The sequence below is a fragment of the Sus scrofa genome, chromosome 7 (assembly GCF_000003025.6).
Source record: "Sus scrofa isolate TJ Tabasco breed Duroc chromosome 7, Sscrofa11.1, whole genome shotgun sequence".
NCBI classification, from domain to species: domain Eukaryota; kingdom Metazoa; phylum Chordata; class Mammalia; order Artiodactyla; family Suidae; genus Sus; species Sus scrofa.
Genome location: NC_010449.5, coordinates 96,469,115 through 96,489,925, shown reverse-complemented (window position 1 = coordinate 96,489,925; position 20,811 = coordinate 96,469,115). Strand labels below are relative to the sequence as shown.

Sequence of the window (20,811 nt, the reverse complement as noted above, 5' to 3'; positions counted from 1 at the left end):
GTGTTGCTGTGGCTCTGGCGTAGGCCGGTGGCTACAGCTCCGATTCAACCCCTAGCCTGGGAATCTCCATATGCCGCGGGAGCGGCCCAAGAAATAGCAATAACAACAAAAGACAAAAAAAAAAAAAAAAAAAAAGAATGCTCACAACATTCCTTTTTCAGGAGTTCTTGTTGTGGCTCAGCAGTTTACAAATCTGACTAGCATCCATGAGGAAGAAGGTTTGATCCCTGGCCTTGCTCAGTGGGTTAAGGATCTGGTGTTGCCGTGAGCTGTGGTGTAGGTCGCAGACGAGTCTTGGATTCCGAGTTGCTGTGGCTGTGGCATAGGCTGGCAGCTACAGCTCCAATGTGACCCCTAGCCTGGGAAGCCCCATATGCCAGAGGTATGGCCCTAAAAAGCAAAAAAAAAAAAATTCCTTTTTCAGTGCTGACCAATCCAACTTAATTTATATTGTCATAAAATTACTTGTTTAGTGCTTTTAATTTTGCAAAATTTCTTTTTATCATATCATTTTCTCCTTACCACAATGCCCCAAGAAGGCAGGATAAACCAGTAACATACCTATTTTACGAAAACAGAAGGGGACCCAAGTTCAGTGACTTGCTTAAAAGCCCATAACTGGGCAGACCAGGACAAAAATCACAGAGTCCTGACTCCCAGCCTCTTCTCTGAATTCTGGCACTGCCTTGTTTACACCATCACTCTGTCCCCCAGAGTTCACAGATGGGGGGGCCACACTCTCATTTGCGTGTCCACCTGAATTTCTATCAGCCAATTCCTATGACTTTTTTATTGAAAGTCTTTAGAAATATGGAAGGAAAAAATCTGTTTCCACACCTAAGCAGTATCCTAATTCATTTATAGTATCTAAAACATAAAACATTACCATGTACATATCTATGTGAAAGCATTTCATCATCTTATTTCATTTTCAACTTCAGGATCTTCTACCCTCTAAATATTCTTTCTTATTCTAAAGATTTTTCATTAAAAACATATAAAGTAACTCTCCTTTAGTAAAGGTATTAACTTCAAATTAACCCTTAATATCCTATTTTGGATCATTCAAATCATGACAAACTCTTCTTTTTTTTCTTTTTTTTTTTTTTGCTTTTTAGGGACACACCTGAGGCATATGGAGGTTCCCAGGCTAGAGGTCATATCAGAGCTACAACTGCCACCAAAGCCACAGCAAGACCAGATCCAAGTCGAGTTTGCAACCTACACCACAGCTCAGGACAATGCCGGATCCTTAACCCACTGAGCGAGGCCAGGGATCGTACCTGCATCTTCATGGATACTAGTCAGAATCATTTCCAATGCACCACAAGGGGACATTCCCACGACAAAGTCTCTCTCTTTTTTTTGTACTTTTAGGGCTGCACCCACGGCATATGGCAGTTCCCAGGCTACAGGTCCAATCTGAGCTATGGCTGCCGGCCTACACCACAGCCACAGCAACACCAGATCCGGCTAGATCCGAGTCTCATCTGTGACCTACACCACAGCTCATGGCAACGCCGGATCCTCAACTCACTGAGCAAGGTCAGGGATCGAACCCTCAACCTCATGGTTCCTAGTCGGATTCGTTTCCACTGTACTACAACGCGAACTCCTCCCGTGACCAACTCTTAATCAAAGTATGGTTTCCTTTCTATTCTCCAAGCTTTTAAACATCATGCCTAACTTTCTCCTCCCCTCCAACTTCAGCCCATAGTTAGCTGGCACGAAATCAGAGGATTGCAAATTAATATTAACTAAATAAGTGATAATTATTCCATTTTAAATATAATAATGTAAATTTATTTTAAAATAAAATGAGGAGTTCCCATCGTGGCGCAGCAGAAACGAATCTAACTGGGAACCATGAGGTTTCGGGTTTGATCCCTGGCCTTGCTCAGTAGGTTAAGAGTCTGACATTGCCGTGAACTGTGGTGTAGGCCGAAGAGGTGGCTCAGATCTGGTGTTGCTGTGGCTGGGGTATAGGCTAGCAGCCATAGCTCTGATTGGGCCCCTAGCCTGGGAACTTCCATATGCCGCAGGTGGGGCCCTAAAAAGACAAAAGACAAAAATAAATTAATTAATTTAATTAAATGAACTAAAAATACAAATAGAGATGACAGTTACTTCTATGTAATTTTTATTTATTAAAAAGGGGTACATAAGATGCTTTTGGGGGCTTGATAATGTTTTGTTTCTTGATCTGGGTGCTAGTTACAAAGATTTCAGTCTGTGAAAATTCACTGAGCTGTGTACATTCCTATGTACTTTAAGGATCCAGGGTTGCCATGAGCTGTGGTTTAGGTTGCGGATGAGGCTCAGATCCTGTGTTGCTGTGGCTGTGGTGTAGGCCGGCAGCTGTAGCTCCGATTCGAACCCTAGCCTGGGAACCTCCATATGCCACAGGTGCGGCCCTAAAAAGAAAAAAAAAAAATGTCAAATAGACTTTTGTAGCAGCAAACCTATATTTAGGGTTTGGCAATATGTATGCTAGCCTACCCAAAAGGGAAGTGGATTCCAACAGAACAGTTATATTTTCAAAGTACTGAAAGTAAATACTTCTGCTTCTAGATTTTTTTTTGTTTGTTTTGTTTTGCCTTTTGTCTTTTTGTCTTTTGTTGTTGTTGTTGCTATTTCTTGGGCCGCTCCTGCGGCATATGGAGGTTCCCAGGCTAGGGGTTCAATCGGAGCTGTAGCCACCGGCCTACGCCAGAGCCACAGCAACACAGGATCCAAGCCGCGTCTGCAACCTACACCACAGCTCACGGCAACGCCAGATCGTTAACCCACTGAGCAAAGGCAGGGACCAAACCCGCAACCTCATGGTTCCTTGTCGGATTCGTTAACCACTGCGCCACGACGGGAACTCCTGCTTCTAGATTTTTAAAAGTTGACTATCTAATTGAAAATTTAACATTGCTGTAGCATTAATGATCAGCAGCAGAGTACATATTATTCCCTTCTTTTCTACACAACTTTTAGTACAGCACCTACTACCTCAGTTAACCCAGAAATGCCACAGGATGGCAAACAGAAAAAGTCTCACTATTACAGAAAAACCCTTAGAAATTTGTCACTGACACTCTCTTACCATCCCTCAGAAAGAAAACAAGTAAACAAGACAGTGTTGGCCAAATGAAACAAACATAAGGGAAGAAAAGGCAACACAGGAGTTTCCGCCACGGCACAATGGGATCCGTGGCGTTTCTGCAGCGCCAGGATGCAGGTTCAATCCCAGTTCTGGCACAGTGGGTTAAAGGATCTTGTGTTGTTGCAGCTTTGACGCAGGTCACAACTATGGCCTGGCCCAGGAATTTCATATGGTGCAGCACAGCCAAAAAAGAAAAAAAAGGAAAAGGCAATGCATGCAAAATGAATACAAAGTAAGTAAAATGTAGTTCATTTACAGGTAAGACAGAAGCAGAAGAAAAGTGTTACCCACTCACTAAATAGGAGTCTACTGGCTGTCTACTTACATCAAAACTCAAAGAGAGGATTTAATTAATTACATTCATTTTACCCATTTTACAGATGAAAACCATGTGGCACACAGAAGCTCACTAACTTGCTCCAGGTCACATCCAGAAAGCAAAGAAGCAAAGCAAAGGTTTATGGATTACACTATGTTGCCTCTATGCAAAACTTCATCTCTGCCCTTTAAGAGCTTACAACAGTGAGCATTAAGATACACTGAGCTGGGAGTTCCCGTCGTGGTGCAGCAGAAATGAATCCAACTAGGAATGGTGAGGTTGCGGGTTCGATCCCTGGTCTTGCTCAGTGAGTTGAGGATCTGGCATTGTCGTGAGCTCTGGTGTAGGTCACAGACGCAGCTCAGATCTGGCGTTGCTGTGGCTGTAGTGTAGACGAGTAGCTACAGCTCCAATTCGACCCCTAGCCTGGGAACCTCCACATGCCGCAGAGGAAAACAAAAACAAACAACCTCCCCCCCAAAAAAGATACACTGAGCTGATTTTTATTACTAATCAAACTACTGTGTGATGTAAATGAGATCTTTTAAAAAAAATGTATTACTAGTAAATGAGATCTTAAACTTCAATAACTAGTCTAACTAGAAATTAAAAACTGAAGTGCCAAAAGCACTGACATACAGTCCCAGTATTTTTTTTTTAAGGTAAGCTATAATGAGAATCTGGTTGTTTTAATTTGAGTAGTTTCTATTATTAGCCTTATGCTTGTAAGATACGTTCAGCTATTATAAGAAACCACACAAACTGGTTATCACACTGGAACTTACTTAGACAAATCTTGTAAGAATCATCAATAATACAGTTGTCATTTTAACATATCCCAATAACACACTTGACACAGATTCCAGCAACCACAAATCAAAAATATTTGAAAAAAAAATCCAGAAAGTTCCAAAAAGTAAAACTTAAATTTGCTTGTGCCAGCAAATAATTCCAATAGCATTTACACTATATTTATATCATTTCATTGTATTAGGTATTATAAGTAACGTAGAGACGATTTAAAGTATATAGGAGAAAGCGTGTAGATCGTATACAAAAACTATGCCATTTCATATAAGGGACCTAAGCATCTGAGAATTTTGGTATCCTTGGGGGTGGGGGATGGTGGGAGTCCTGGAACCACTTTCTCCTCTACCCCTCCGCCTCCACCCTCAGATATTGAGGGACAGGACCTACTATATTTCAAAGACATATCTGTATTTACATGTGAAACACTAAGGCCCAGGAAAGGTGAAAAAAATTTGCCAGTGCAGAATAATATGGCAAGTAACATCAGCTGCAGAACACAGATCTTCTAATACCCAGCACGGGTCTTTGCCAGTTCACCCGGAGAAAGCTCATGCCTCCACTGATGCGTTGAAGACCACACTACTGCAGGGTAATCCTCCTTGAAAGAGCTGCTCTTTACAGGGAGCTCAGTAGGAAGCAGGGGCAGGCAGTGGGGCTAGCTAGCTAGGTCTTCAGTCAGGCCTAGTGAACAAACAAACATTGTTGGTACAAAGAAAGGGGCAGGCAAAGCCAGATTTGATTCTGGTCCAGCAACAGTTGAAAACAATTGATGCCTGCATGGAGCAGGCCAACGACCCCAGCAGCGTGGCAAAAGACAGGAGTGGACCTCACATTCTTAGCACTGCCCTGAGAATAAGAAAAGATAGCTGGTGGGAAGTGAGGCTCCTTCATGTGGCCTGGATTGCAGAGGGAGTGGGAGTAGGGCTGTAAGTAGCTTTTGGTGTTTTCTCTCTCTGGCCACTTGCTCCAGATTTTCTGAGACTAATAAAACACAACACTGGAATTCACTGCTATCCACTTCCTTTTTCTCAAAAGACACTTGCTCAATCAGATAAAAGGAAAAAGAAATCCTTCTCTAATGGGCAACTACAATTTCTTTCTATTATATACACAAAGACTTAAAAAGAGCCCCAAGAGAATACAAATCATCCAGTTTAGATGTTATGAACAAAAAGTCTCTCTAACCGGAAAACGTTTTATCCATCAGCACTTCAAAAAGTATGACAGAAGCAATGTTTAGAATCTCCAAAAGAAACTAATTAAAAATCCTGTATAAGGAAACACCAACAGAAAAGTACATTTCTGAAACTAACATAAAACTGTAACTATACTACAATAAAATCTTTTTTTAAAAAGTACATTTCTGTCTTTCACTACATCCCAAAGTAACAAGCAAACCTCAAACTCTTTTTTTTTTTTTTGGTCTTTTTGCCTTTTCTAGGGCCGCTTCTGCAGCATATGGAGGTTCCCAGGCTAGGGGTCGAATCAGAGCCACAGCTGCCAGCCTACACCAGAGCCACAGCAACGCAGGATCCAAGCCACGTCTGCGAAAGACACCACAGCTCACGGCAACACTGGATCCTTAACCCACTGAGCAAGGCCAGGGATGGAACCCGAAACTTCATAGTTCCTAGTCAGATTCGTTAACCACTGAGCTACAACGGGAGCTCCAAGTAAACCTCAAACTCTTATAGCGTGCTTAGTTAATTATTGATACGATTCTCCATCTTCACTCGCAGTGATTAACATAAATAAAGTTTGTACTCCATAGAAACAAACACCTTCATGAGGTTTTTTTGTCATGATCCTCCCAACACAAAGGGCTTGTGGCTTATTTTCATGATTCTAGTCTCTCTTTGGCTTAGAAAACCACCCAAAGCACTTTTTTTTTTTTTTAAATGGCCTCACCCATGACATATGGAAGTTCCGGGCCCAGGGACTGAATAAGAGCCACAGCTGTGACCTAGGACACAGCTGAGGCAACGCCTTAGCCTTAACCCACACTGCGCAGGGCCTGGGATTGAACCGACACCTCCACAGTGACCCAAGCCACTGCCGTCAGATTCTTAACCCCTGTGCCAGAGCAGGAATTCCCCAAAGAACTTTTTTTTTTTTTTTTTTTTTTTTTTTGGTCTTTTTGCTATTTCTTTGGGCCAATCCCTCAGCATATGGAGGTTCCCAGGCTAGGGGTCGAATCGGAGCCGTAGCCACCAGCCTACACCAGAGCCACAGCAACGCGGGATCCGAGCCGCGTCTGCAACCTACACCACAGCTCACGGCAACGCCGGATCCTTAACCCATTGAGCAAAGGCAGGGACCGAACCCGAAACCTCATGGTTCCTAGTCGGATTCGTTAACCACTGTGCCACGACGGGAACTCCCCTAAAGAACTTTTTTAATGCCAGAAAGTTTTCAAGTGCCAAATGAACTTGTGATGTATTGTTTTGCCACGAAAATATTTAATCAACCCCGGTATTACTTTGACAGCTTCTTCCAGGACAGGCAGTCCAAATTCTGATCGTAATGATGTGCTAGGAGAGCCTCTAAGTTTTGTTTTTGTTTTTTTGTTTTTTCTTTTTAGGGCCGCACCTGTGGCATATAGAAGTTCCTGGGCTGGGGGCTGAATCAGGGCTACAGCTGCTGGCCTACACCACAGCCACGGTCACACTGGATCTGAGCCACATCTTCAACTTATGCCACAGCTTGTGGCAACACCGGATCCTTAACCCACTGAGCCAGGCCAGATATCGAATGCCCATCCTCACAGAGACAACATCAAGTCCCCAGCCTGCTGAGCCATTACAGGAATTCCTCTAAGTTTTCAAAAGTTCATATCTTTTGAAAACAATAAATGTAACTATCTCCAAACTGTATTCTGTAATTAAAATTAATCTAAAAATTTGAAATTAATTAAAAATTTCAGGAATACATCCCAGAAAGACCCTCAGAATTTGAAGGGACTAGGAGCAAATAATTTCCCTAGCCCTAAAAGAGGCTTTGTGAAAGTGGTAGGCCCTAAAAAGAGCAAGGAGAGTGATACATCCTATTTGGTGATTTTTTTTCCTCCTTCCTTCCCACTCTACTTCTGTGAACCATCTGTGGTAGATCAGATTATTATTCAGCAAATAGTCACTCCCTGCCCTAGCATCCCCAAGGAGAGAATATACTTCTCTTCAGTGATGGTGAGCTTGGCCCTACGACTTATTTGGGCCTCACAGTGGGTGCAGTCTACTACCCACACCATGTCTTTGGGCACAATCTTATAGACTTGCTTTGGTGGAAGGGATCTTAGCAGACATGGTACAAATGGACAGTTAAACTGTGCTTGTGCAGGTGGTCTTGCCTTCTTGGCTTCTGCTGCTGCCTCAAGAAGAACTTACTCTGGGTAGCCACTGCCCCTCCCAGCCTGGGCCAGAGAACAAGACAAAGCAGGACTGCCCTCGCTGATCCACAGACCTACAGCTCTAAGCAGAGGGAGAGCTAATGCTCTTAAAGCACTGAGTGTGGGGAAGGTCTATGATGTAGTTATCATAGTTGTTTTTAAATAAGCATGGTTATGTGGGCTCAGAAGATGCAATTTATAAAATGAACAAAGACTTACAATTCCAGAATCCTTTATCTAAAACCCTTAGAACCAAATATGCTTAGAATTTATATATTTTTGGGGATTTCATAAAGGTAACATGACACAAATACCACGTTTTGTTTTTTAATTTGTTGGCCATGCCTGTGTCACATGCAAGGTCCCACGCCAGGGCTCAAACATGAGTCACAGCAGTGACAAGCCAAATCCTTAACCAATCCTTAATGCTAGGCCACCAGGGAATTCTGCAAATACCACATTTTATAACGCTCCAACAGGGTCCTGGATAGAACCACAAAATAAAATGCATTAAGAGATATATAGTGAAATATATAAGTAGTCTTTTTTTTTTTTTTTTTTTTTAATAGGGCCACAGGAAGCTCCCAGGCTAGGGGTCGAATCGCAGCTGCCAGCCTACACCACAGGCACAGCAACGCAGGATCCAGGCCAAGTCTGCGACCTACACCACAGTTCAGGGCAACGCCGGCTATTTAACACAGTGAGCAAGGCCAGGGATTGAACCACATCGTCATGGTCACTAGTCAGGTTGGTTACTGCTGAGCCACAATGGGAACTCCAAGTAGTCTTAAACTATACAAATAAGTTCAGGTTGGGTTTTGCTGTCAAATTAACATGAAAAGCCCTTAGGTTTTTTCAGGAGCTTTTGGATTTGAGAATTATGGATATGGGACCATGGTCCTGATTATTACTTATATAATTATAAAGAATCTTTCCCCCAAAATTTAATTTCAAAAACTCTACATGGAAGATATAATTACCCCCACATCACTGTATCAAATTTGTTGTGGAAATGGGTAGAATAGAACTAGTCTTTAATGAAAAAAATGATTAGTCACACCTAATTAATCTGCAAATCATTGTTTATACTCAGCAATTCTTGCATCTTCTCATACAAGGCACTGTGAAAACCAAACATTAATACCCTTTAATCAATACTTATTGGGTTTCTTCTGTATAACCAAACACCAAGGATGCTACTGAATCAGATGATGCTTCTCTTTACATACAGAATTTACAATCTAGAGGGGAAGACAGACAATCTTTTTTCTTTTTTTTAGGGCTCACCTACAGCTTATGGACGTTCTCAGGCTAGGAGTCAAATGGGAGCTGTAGCCGCCGGCCCACGCCACAGTCACAGCAACGCCAGATCCAAGCTGCATCTGCGACCTACACTGCAGCTTGTCCCAATGCTGGATCCTCAACACACTCAGCTAGGCCAGGGATCAAACCCACATTCCAACGGACATTTGGTCGGGTTCTTAACCTGCTGAGCCACAACAGAAACTCCCTATTTTTTTTTTTTATTAATTACATGTTGCAATAAAAATATTTTAATTTTTTTGGCCATGCCTATGACCTGTGGAAGATCCCAGGCCAGGGATCGAACTGCTGCAGTGACAACACTGGATCCTTAATCTGTTGTACCACAAGGGAACTCTGAAATAAACATATTTTAGATGTCCTGGGGGATATAAAATACATTATTCAAATTAATTTTACCTATTTCTATCTTAAAAAATTTTGCTCATTAGAAAATTTAAAATTAGCCTTTGCAGCTCACATTATGTTTCTACTGGATAGTACTGTTCTAGAGCTTCAATTCAGTTCTTTTTCCTGAACAGAAAACAGGAACAGGCTTAATACTGAAAATCCCTGACAACCTTTTCCTTCCTGAAGCTTCCCTCCCTGGGTTTTTGTGCCACTGCACTACGGAGGTTCTCCTTCCATCACTCAATCTTCTCAGCTGATTCCTCATCCTCTTCCGCTCCCTCATTGTAAGTGTTCCTAAGGATCTGCCTGGATCTCCTTGTCCCTCTCCTTTCCTTAGGCATCTCCTCTACTACTCCAACATCGACCAATAAGTCTATTTAAGCGATTCATGTTTACAGCTCTAGGCCTGTCCACAGGATGTTTTCAACTGCTGACACTTCAAAAGTGATACTTTCAAGCCACTTCCTCATCTTCCTCTCTGGACTAGTTCTTTGCTCCTAACTTATTCCTGTGATTATCTGCCTCATTCTCCAAATTCCTCTTCAAATTCTCCCCATGTCTTCTTCATACTTTTCCTCCTTTCCAAGCCTCTGCTACCACCAAAGTTCAAACTGTCACTATATCTCATCTGGATTATGGAAAAGTCATCTCAAATCTCTTAACTATTGTAGCCCCTGCTATCAGATTAGCATGCCTAAAGCAAAGTTCTTATCACAAAACTACTTTAAGCAAAGCCCAAAATACCTTCCAAATCTGCCTGGCATCTACCACAAGAAAGAGTGGACTCTGAAAGTCTCTCCCTACAATCTGTTTAACAGTGGTGGGAGAGGGAACTGGATCTGAAAGGAAGCAGACCTCACGGACCTTGGTGACAGACAAATATTATATCTTTCCTGCTAGAGTGATTTTCAGAGACCAATTCCAATCCTCCAGTTCTCCCCAAATGGAAATTCATGCAGCAGTCAAGGACTGGGGCAGCCATTAACTTGAAATTCAGCAAGAGATCACATCCATTCAAAGGAAAGTGTACCCAAAATAATGGTACATACCTACTCAAGCACCAGAAGTAGAGGAATGGAAAAATACTATTTTGGGGAAGGGTAAAGGTGAAGGAATCCATGCACTCAATAAATAGGCTTCTTTTTCAGTGTTAAGGGCTTGCTATTAAATGGAGGTGGGAGGGGGCTTAAATTGGCTGAACTGCCAGGTGAGTTAAGGAGAACTGAAATTGGCTTTTGCAGGTGACAGAAATCAGCCAAATGCAACAGGCTCCAATATACTTTCCCGTTTAATCCTCCTTCATAACAGCTATTTAATGTGCCGACTGGGTCACTGGATCCTTAGGATCCAGAGGGCCCCTGTGCGTAGTACACTCTGATATAATGCCCTCCTCACTTCAACTCCGAGGGTGAAAACCTTTCCACTGAAAAAGATAACTCAAATAACAAGATGTCCTTAACTAAATGTAATCTTTACGTGCCTCAAACTTCAGAGAATATTATGACTTACAATGTGCTCTGCCAATACAGTCATTCGCATACTATCCTTATCTCCCATAATAAACCTTGAACACTTTATTCATCTTGTCCAAAGTGGGTGAGCAATGCTTTTAAAAATATAAAGTTACTTTCCTACAAGAGAAACAAATATTTAAAAGGAATCTGAGCGGTATGACAACGCCAAGTATCTATAATCCATGAAAAGCACTGGACATACATGCCTCCTGACAGTCTCGACCAAGGCAAAAGCATCCGAGCCTGTTTTCCGCCCCGAACTGAGACAGAGGGAACTTAGCCCTAGCCCTGAATGCCACTCGCTGCTCCTGGACGAGAACACACTCAGGGCATGAGGCGCGGAGTTTCACCAGTTGCTCAACCAGGTCTAGCGCAAGGCGCTTCCTCTTTCTCCCGCTACACTCCAGGCAAAACGTTCAATCCCAGCCCAAGGCACCTGCGCCCTGAGAGGTCTTCGGGAAACCAGCACTTCCGGACCAAGGGTTAGAAGGAGAATCTCTCTTCAACCGATCACGGAAACGGGCCGCCCCTTCTCGTTCCCCACACAGGGTTCCTGGGTCCCTGCCCGGCCGCGCCCCGCTCTTCATCCTCGAGGACACCGGCTCAGCGGCCCGGGCGGCGACAAAAGGCCGGGCCCTGCCCGCGTCCGCCCCTATCGGCACTCGATGAGGGGCGCGTTCCTCTCCCCACCTCCCCAGCGCGCACTTACTCTTTCTCGTCGCAGCCGCCACCTCTCGCAGCCCAGGTCCCTTCCCCAGCAGCCGCTGTTTTGTTTCCGATGTGAAATCCCAGCCTTTGGAGCAGCCAGTCCAGGCCCCGCCCAAAAGGCTTCGCTGGTGTCGTCACTTCCGGCTCTGGCGTCGTTGGGGGCCAGCCCGCCGAGGGGTGGAGCCTGAAGGGACCACTGGCGGGGGCGGGGCCCAGAGGAAGGAGGTGGGGCTTCCAGTGGTGAGCTGGATTTGAGAAGACTGCGCTCCAGTTTGCCTTCCGACCTGAGGGACCTCTGACAGAGTGCCTTTGCCGGTATGAGGTTATCAGGACTCTGAAACGACTCTTTGAGCTGAGGATCAAAATCTATGTACAGTGGACCCAGTGCGTGCTTCTCCAAGCCTACAAGTGATGGCATCTTAAATCTAATGTTTCCTTTCTCTGTAGTACCTATTTGTACGGTGTTTCTCAGTGACAATCAGCAGCACCACAATCAAAGGATGCTAATTTAAATTGTAAACACCTGTGCCCTCCACCCCTCCCTAACAAATCCAAAGTTTTGGTGTGTGAGAAACTGCATTTTAAAGAAACATTGTCTGGGATCTTGGGCTCCAAGTTTAGGCACCAGTTTTCCCAGATGGTAAGCTTTCAGACAGCATAAATTCTCTTATTTTTGTAATCTCAAACCCTAACAGAGTATCTGGTACACAGTGAATTGCTCAAAGAGGGTTGATTTTTACATCTGCCAGCTATCCATTCAAATGACTATAAAAAGAGTATTAATAACTCCTTAAGCAGCATATCACACACATACTCATCTGAAAGCTAAAAGTGAACAGTGAATACTATCACGTAAAACCAACTATGAACAAAGGAGAAATGTTCAAATTCACAGGTAATCAGAAAATTGAAAGTGAAATCAAAAACATGGCCAATGAGATTCTTTCTTTTAAATTCTTCCCCCAAGATAACCTTCCTTATTCCTAGAGCATCAATTCCCAAACCCCCTCTTATTCCTGCCCCCTTCAAATACATGATTGGACTTAAATAGGTTTTACATACAACTTCATATTGAAGAACACAAGTAGCAGTAGTAAGTTTTTCCATTCACAGGGAAAGTTGGGAAAATAAAAAGGTTGATACCCTCCCCAAAATATTTTTTTAAGTCCTCATCTACCCCTTCCTTCCCTAAACTTCACAAGGATAGGAATTTTTGCCTGTTTGTTTGCCTGCAAGTGCTGAAAACAATGACTAGCACACAAAACAGCTCAAAACATTTCAAGCATAAGCTAAAATCCATTTATTTGTGAACTAGTTCAATCTCTTTGAATGCAATCTAGAATGTGAATAGAAAGTCTAAAAATGCTAGATAACTATTCTTAGAAACAACCCTAATACAAAAATTTTGTGCAAAGATGTTCTTGGATGGGAGTTCCTGTTGTGGCTCAGTGGTTAATGAATCCAACTAGGAACCATGAGTTTGCAGGTTTGATCCCTGGCCTTGCTCAGTGGGTTAAGGATCCTTCGTTGCCACGAGCTGTGGTGTAGGTCAAAGACGAGGCTCGGATTCCGAGTTGCTGTGGCTGTGGAGTAGGCCGGCGGCCTCCATGTGCCACAGGTGCAGCCTTAGAAAAGACAAAAATAATAAATAAATATGCTGGTAAACTATTCTGACAAACAATCCTAATACAAAAATTTTGTACAAAGATGTTCTTGGATGGGAGTTTCCATCATGGCTCAGCAGTTAACAAACCCAACTAGGATCCATGAGGACATGGGTTCGATCCCTGGCCTCGTTCAGTGGATTAAGGATCCAGCATTGCCGTGAGCTGTGGTGTAGGTTGCAGCCATGTGTTGCTGCGGCTGTGGCTGTAGGCCAGCAGCTGTATCTCTGATTCAACCCTTAGCCTGGGAACCTCCACATGCCACGGGTGCTGCCCTAAAAAGCAAAAAAAAAAAAAAAAAAAAAAAAAAAAAAAAGTTCTTGGAGTATTACTAACAGCAAAAATTGGAATGCTAAAAAGTTCTGCAATAAATCATCACTCATCTCCTTCACTGAATGTCATTAAAATTGTTTATGAAGATTATATGTAACAGAAACCTTCCCATCCTATTAAATTTAAAAAAATAGAGACATAAGATTTATGCATATGTCAAAACACATTCCCACAAATAAGAAATACCAATGGTTAAAACAGCAGCCGGTGACTGAATAACTGGACTACAGAAAATTTCCTCCGCGTTTCCGTACTTCTTCACATTTTCACGGAGTATAGAAACCAGGAAAGCACTAGGAACCAAGAAAAAGATACTGGGAATGACTAGAGGAACAAGGCTAAAATGACACCCTAGACACCAAGGAAGAAGAGTCCCCCAACAGCAATGTCTGTAGTACTAAGGTAGAAACTAGGGTGTGGCTTTTACAAAGCCAGAGTCTCAGGCTATCACAAGTCACCAGTGGAATGGACCAATATAAACATTAAATGAGACTTGAGAAATTTGGAGGGCACATATAACTATAAGCTACTTTTTGTGGAATCTCCAGTGTAGTGAAAAGAAGAGGACCTAAGTTTCTGTGTTCTTTAAAACTTATTCCAGCCTGGAGGAAGAAAGATAATGAAAACACCTGAGCAAGACTCAAGAAAGTGCAAACTGGGATGTTCCCATCTGTGTTTGTGGCACAGCAGAAACAAATCTGACTAGCATCCATGAGGATGCAGGTTCTATCCCTGGCCTTGCTCAGTGTGTTAAGGACCTGGTGTTGTGAGCTGTGGTGTGGGTTGCAGATGCGATTTGGATCCCGAATTGCTGTGGCTGTGGCTTAGGCCAGCAGCTACAGGTTCCGATTAGACCCCTAGCCTGGGAACCTCCATATGCCATGGGTGTGGCCCTAAAAAAGACAAAAATAAAAAAGAAACTGCAAACTGTAGTTAGAAGCTAGAGCCAGTGGAGTGGGAGAGGTCTTCTGGATAAAATGAGTGGAGTACCTATAATTAATTGCAGAAAGCATAATTACATTATGATGTATGCCATTGTAAAGCAAAGAACGACAACTGGAGACAATGTGTCTAAATGACTTTATTCAACTTAAGGTTTTGTTAACCTTGAGTTACTTACTAAGTAAGGGGGAAAGTCAAATGACTTTTACTCATTCATAGCTACCTACCGCAGCACTAGAGGTTTGAGAACAGTAAAAGCTGCAGTGTTTATGGTTAAGTACTAAAGTTCAGTAAAAGAATGAGAAAAACAGTACTGAGGGTCCAAACTATCTGCAGTGATGCATGTACATTTTTCCCAGAAGTGTTTAGAATATAGGAGTAGGAATGGAGAAACAAAGGACAAAATAAATGGTGGCAAAACTTAATAGTGAGTGAGAGATGAAGCAGATGAGAAATCCAGGGTGCTGGACCTGTTATAACTACTTGGGGAGAGGAGCTGTTTGGGACTAGAGAAGTGAGAGCAGTCATTAGTCACAAGTCCATAAAGTCAGGATCAAAGCCAATTCTTTAACTGCAAGGCAATCCAGTTTATTAACACTTTCCACATAAAAGTAGTTTGCTTTATTTACACATCGTCATTGCCCTGTTCACTATGGGAATAAAGAAGAAGGATATATGAGATATCAGGGCTGGGTGGTTGGCCACATTCTATCTTACTAGCTCTCAAATTATTTTAATTTTTTGCAAGAATCTGTCTCAGACTGGGACAGCTCAAGATGAAGGGCTGGCTTTCTTATTACTCATCTTGTATTTTTAGTCTTCAGTTCTGTATGTCTGTCAATATTTAATTTTGTTACTTTTCGTTTCATGGTTTTATTAACACAGATACAATGTGCTCATGACCTGTCTATTCATTTCAACGTGTGATCCCAGCCACATCTGCGACTTATACCACAACTTGTGGCAATGCCGGATCCTTAACTCTCTGGAGCTGGGGATCAAACCAGCATCTTCGTGGATACTAGTGGGCTCTTGACTGCTGAGCCACAACTGGAACTCCTGTCCATTTTCTTTGCTGTGAAGGCTGGCACAGGGATTGGTGAAGTTGATAGCCAACTGGGCTGCTCTCTCCACATGGCTTTGTGGTTCTTGGAAGAGAATTTATGAGCAATCTCAGCATAGTAAGATTTGTTGCACATCAGCAGCACGTCAAGCTCCTTTACATTGTATACCAGAAACTTCTGGAAGCCACTGGGCAGCATATGCTTTGTTTTCTTGTTGCTCCCATTACAAATATTAGGCATCAAAATCTGGCCCTTGGGAGTTCCTGTCATGACTCAGCAGAAACGAATCTGAGTGGTACTCATGAGGATGCAGGTTCGATCCCTGGCCTCACTCAGTGGGTTAAGGATCTGGCGTTGCCGTGAGCTGTGGTGTAGGTCGCAGACGTGGCTCGGATCTGGCATTGCTGTGGCTGTAGCATAGGCTGGCAGCTACAGCTCCGATTTGACCCCTAGCCTGGGAAACTCCACATGTCTTGGGTATAGCCCTAAAAAGGCAAAAAAAAAAAAAAAAGAAAAATCTGGCCCTTGAACCTTCTACAAGCCCTGTTGTCAATGCCTCTGGGTTTCCACCAGTTTCACCTAACTTCACATCAGTCTGGTGCTGGATGGACTTCCTGATCCTCTTTTTGATGCTCTTGGGCTTCATGAGGTGTGTCTGGGAGTGACCAGGATGCCAAGTGAGAGATGGCTGCCACCTCTGCAGGCAGTACCGAGGAAGAGCTGTATTTTATTAAATCTATTTTCCTTCTTTACAAAGAAACTAGACCCTCTTTTTAAAAAACTCGCCTCAAGAATATATTTCAGGAATTCCCGTCATGGCTCAGCAGAAATGAATCTAACTAGCATCATGAGGACACTGGTTTGATCCTTGGCCTCGCTCAGTGGGTTAAGGATACGGTGTGGCATTGAGCTGTGGCATAGGTCTCAGACTTGGCTTGGATCTGGCGTTGCTGCGGCTGTGGCTACAGCTCTGATTCCCACCCCTGCCTGGGAACCTCCATATGTCATGGGTGCAGCCCTAAAAAGACAACAACAACAACAAAAAATAGTATGTATTTCAAGGAGTTCCTATTGTGGATCAGCAGGCTTCAAACCGGGTCAGTGCTCAGTGGGTTAAGGATCTGGTGTTGCCCAGCGCCGTGGTGTAGATGGCAGACACAGTTTGTATCTGGCATTGCTGTGGTTGTGGTGTAGGCTGGCAGGTACAAATCCAATTTGACCCCTAGCTGGGGAACTTCCATGTGCACAGGTACAGGCCTAAAAAGTAAAAAACAAAAAAACTTCATTTTTATTTATTGTTTTTGTCTTTTTAGGGCCGCAAGCTCAGCATATGGAAGTTCCCAGGCCAGGGGGTCGAATTGGAGCTATAGCTGCCAGCCTACACCACAGCCAGAGCAATTTGGAATCTGAGCCACGTCTGAGAGCTACACCACAGTTCATGATCCTTAGCCCACCAACAGGAACGCCAATTGGCCAATGTTTTTAAATTGGCAGGAAAAAAATGAACTTTCATAGTTCTAGATTCTACAATGTTAAGTGTTCAATGGTTTTTGCTTTTGTTATTAGGGGAAAAAAAAAAACCCAAAAACAAAAACCGGAAAAATAATTTAGATTGGTGCAGGGGGAGGGGGCTGCTGCCTATGGCATGCTAAAGTTCCCAGGCCAGGGATCAAACCTGCACCACAGCTGTTACTAGAGCCACAGAAATGGTAACCCCAGACCGTTAACCTGCTGCACCACCAGCGAACTCCTATTTAGATTTTTTTTTAAGCTTTTAAAATTTTTTATTTATTTATTTTTTGGCCTCCCAGCAGGACATGGAAGTTCCCAGGCCGGGGGTCAAACCTACACAACAACTGTGGCAATGCCAGATACTTTAACCCACTGTGCAGGGCTGGGGATCCAACCTGCACCCTGGAGCTGCGGAAATGTTACCGATCTCAAGATCCTGTTGCGCCACAGTGGAAACTCCTAGAGCTATTTTTTAATTCGCAATACATTTTGCTTCAACAAAGTTTTTCTAAAAATGCTTCCCATGGGGGAACTTTACTAACAAGAACTTTCCTCTGCTCTAAGGTGGGTATTAGCATTTAGACCATACCTAGCCAATAGAATTTTCTACAATTAGCATGTTCTTTAATCTGCAATGTTCATTTAGTATTGGTAGCCATTAGCTACATGGCTGTTGAGCACTTGAAATACAAACATTGCAACAAAACTGGATTTTTAAATTCAAGTTAGTCACGTGACTTCTGAACTTTTGAAACATGGTTAGTGTGAAAAACTAAGTTGTATATTTTAATAAATTTAAAACCTTGATTGTGCAGACCTAGGTCATGAATCAGAATCCAATAAGCAGACCTCTAACTACCCCATGTAGAGAACACTGCAGCAGTGTTGCATTGGCGCAGCAGAAACGAATTTAACTAGGAACCATGAGGTTGGAGGTTCGATCCCTGGCCTCGCTCAGTGGGTTAAGGATCCAGTGAGCTGTGGTGTAGGTCACAGATGTGGCTCTGATCCCGAGTTGCTGTGTTGTAGGACAGCAACAGCTGTAGATCTAGTTAGATCCTTAGCCTGGGAACCTCCATGTCTCAGATGCAGCCCTAAAAAGCAAGAGAGACTGTGTGATCTCTAAGGTCCCCTTCACATGTTACTCCCTCTGCTAAGATGCTTCCTGAAGTTAGCTCATCAAGTTTGATAGTTCATATGGTATTCGATTTATTAATGACCCTCTCATTGTTTCTTCTCTACTTCAAGACTGTCAGCTACTAGAAGGATCTTGTCTACCACTCCACTTAGCTTATAACTTGAATGGCACTTATTAAGTGTGCTTCAATGGCTGTTATACACAGAAAGAAGAAAGGGTTACCTGCTTATTATCACTCGGTGCAAGAGAAACTAAGTCATCCATCTAGTTAATACACGATGTGGAAGAGTAGGCAGACTTGAAAAGTCATTTAATTCAAACAATATGGCTTGAGAAGAATTTTTATTCATTTTTGTTTATAGAAGTTATCTTTTCTTCCTGGGCATTTTAGACAGCCATTCCTAATTTAGCCTTCAATGAGTCAAATAAAATGAGAATGACAAAGAATCTGTCAATTAAATAAACATGAAAATGTAAACATTCAAATGCAAATAAAAACATTTCAACAATCTAACAATAATTACATTTCAAAAAAATCTACCAGTTTATCAAAAATAAGCTCACATTGGTCTATGGTATGAATATAATCGTAATAGTTTTTGGGTTTAAACTATGTATGTGTGAATCCCCCTAGTTTTCTCCCTGACACTGAGACTGCCTATTTTGGAATCCTTCTAATACCCTTTACAGTCAGTGGCATTCACAAATCAATTTCACTATCCTTTTTTTTTGCCTTTTAGGGCTGCACCCGAGGCATATGGAGGTTCCCAGGCTAGGGGTCAAATCAGAGCTACAGCTGCTGGCCTACAGCAGCCACAGCAACGAAAGATCCGAGCCACGTCTGCCACCTACACCACAGCTCACGGCAGTACCAGATCCTTAACCCACTGAGCAAGGCCAGAGATTGAATTCGCAACCTCATGGATCCTAGTTGGACTCTTTCTGCTGTGCCACAAAGGAAACTCAATTTCACTATCTTTTGCTAAGCAAAGCAATTTCTCAGTTTCATATTAACAGAAAGCTGAAATATGACCTGGAAAAATGTGTAAACATATTGATATAAAACCTTTCAGCAGATTTGGGGTAGAAAATGGAAACATTCTTAGAACTTATCTAAGAGCTGGGTAAATAAATAGCCTCGTGTACACATTGCATACCTGCTTACGTTTATTTACATTTAAAATTTTTATAATAAAGGAGAAAAAAATGACTACAGTGTTAGTCCAATTGGACTCTCACTGCTTTCTCAATCAGCCCACCACATCTAGTATGCTTGCCTGATTAGTACCTGAAATAGCACTCTCTACAAAATAATCATCAAAAAAAAAAAAATAATAATAATCATCAGCCTCTACTGCCACATAAAGTTTATCAGGAAGCGCTATGATAAGATTCAGAGTAACAACAAAGTTCTCAAAGGAAAAGAAGTGCAGGGGCTGTCAGGGAATAAAACTTAGAATATTGGGGTTGTTCTCAGGGACCATTTTTGGAAGATTACTTTATAAACATAAATAACTCATTTGCCTCAAATGTTTTCCTTGAGTTGCCATTGTGGCTCGGCAGTAACAAACCCAACTAGTATTAATGATGACATGGCTCCGATCCCTGGCCTCACTCAGTGGGTTAAAGGATCCGGAGTTGCTATGAGCTGTGGTGTAGGTCGCAGACACAGCTCAGATCCCACATTGCTATCGCTGTGGTGTAAACAAAAATTTCTCTTTAAAATCTACTTTTAAAAAAAGCTCCATTTGTACAGTCTGTCAGGATAAAATGCCAGTAAGTACTGAGTACCAGAGTTCCCATCATGGCGCAGTGGTTAACGAATCCGACTAGGAACCATGAGGTTGTGGGTTCGATCCCTGCCCTTCCTCAGTGGGTTAACGACCCAGCGTTGCAGTGAGCTGTGGTGTAGGTTGCAGACGCAGCTCAGATCCCGCGTTGCTGTGGCTCTGGCATAGGCTGGCAGCTACAGCTCTGATTAGACCCCTAGCCTGGAAACCTCCATATGTTGCAGGAGCGGCCCAAGAAATGGCAAAAAGACAAAAAAAAAAAAAAAAGTACTGAGTACCTCAAGGTAGTCCTTGGGTGGATTAGCACTGGCATCATGTGGACGCTGGTCAGAAAAGCAAAATCTCAGACCCACTCTAGCCCTACTAAGTATGCATTTTAACAGGATCCCCCACGTGATTCAGGTGCATGTTAAAGTTTGAGAAAAACTACTTTCTTCTTGTAGACAGATGTACACATATAAAATTATTTTATTTATAGGGTCAACTGAGGCAAAACATGTTGGTTTCCTTAACTGCCACATCAAGACTTTCATGTCATTTTATATCAAATTGAATAGGCAACATGGATTAACTAAGGTTTCCAAATTGTAATTAATCTATGGGCAAATGGTAAAGACAACCCAGAAAGTTTAAGCAATTTAGTAAAAAATTTCTTAGGTATATTCATCCTCACACTAGAATATGCCAGCGTATACAAGTCCAGTTCTTCATATACAAACCTGAAAACCTCAAAGTTTAAGCTTGATGGCAAAACATGACTTGACTTGATAT

At 42.6% G+C, this 20,811-nt stretch overlaps 1 protein-coding gene across 2 annotated transcripts in view; it reads right to left on the bottom strand.

Moving 5' to 3' along the window:
* Positions 1-11,747, bottom strand: part of PSEN1 (presenilin 1) — an 89,706-nt gene extending 77,959 nt beyond the window's left edge. Inside the window, exon 1 of one of the 2 annotated variants that reach the window (XM_005666340.3) lies at positions 11,599-11,747. The gene's annotated coding sequence lies outside the window, so the exon portion shown is untranslated. 2 annotated transcript variants of the gene reach the window in all.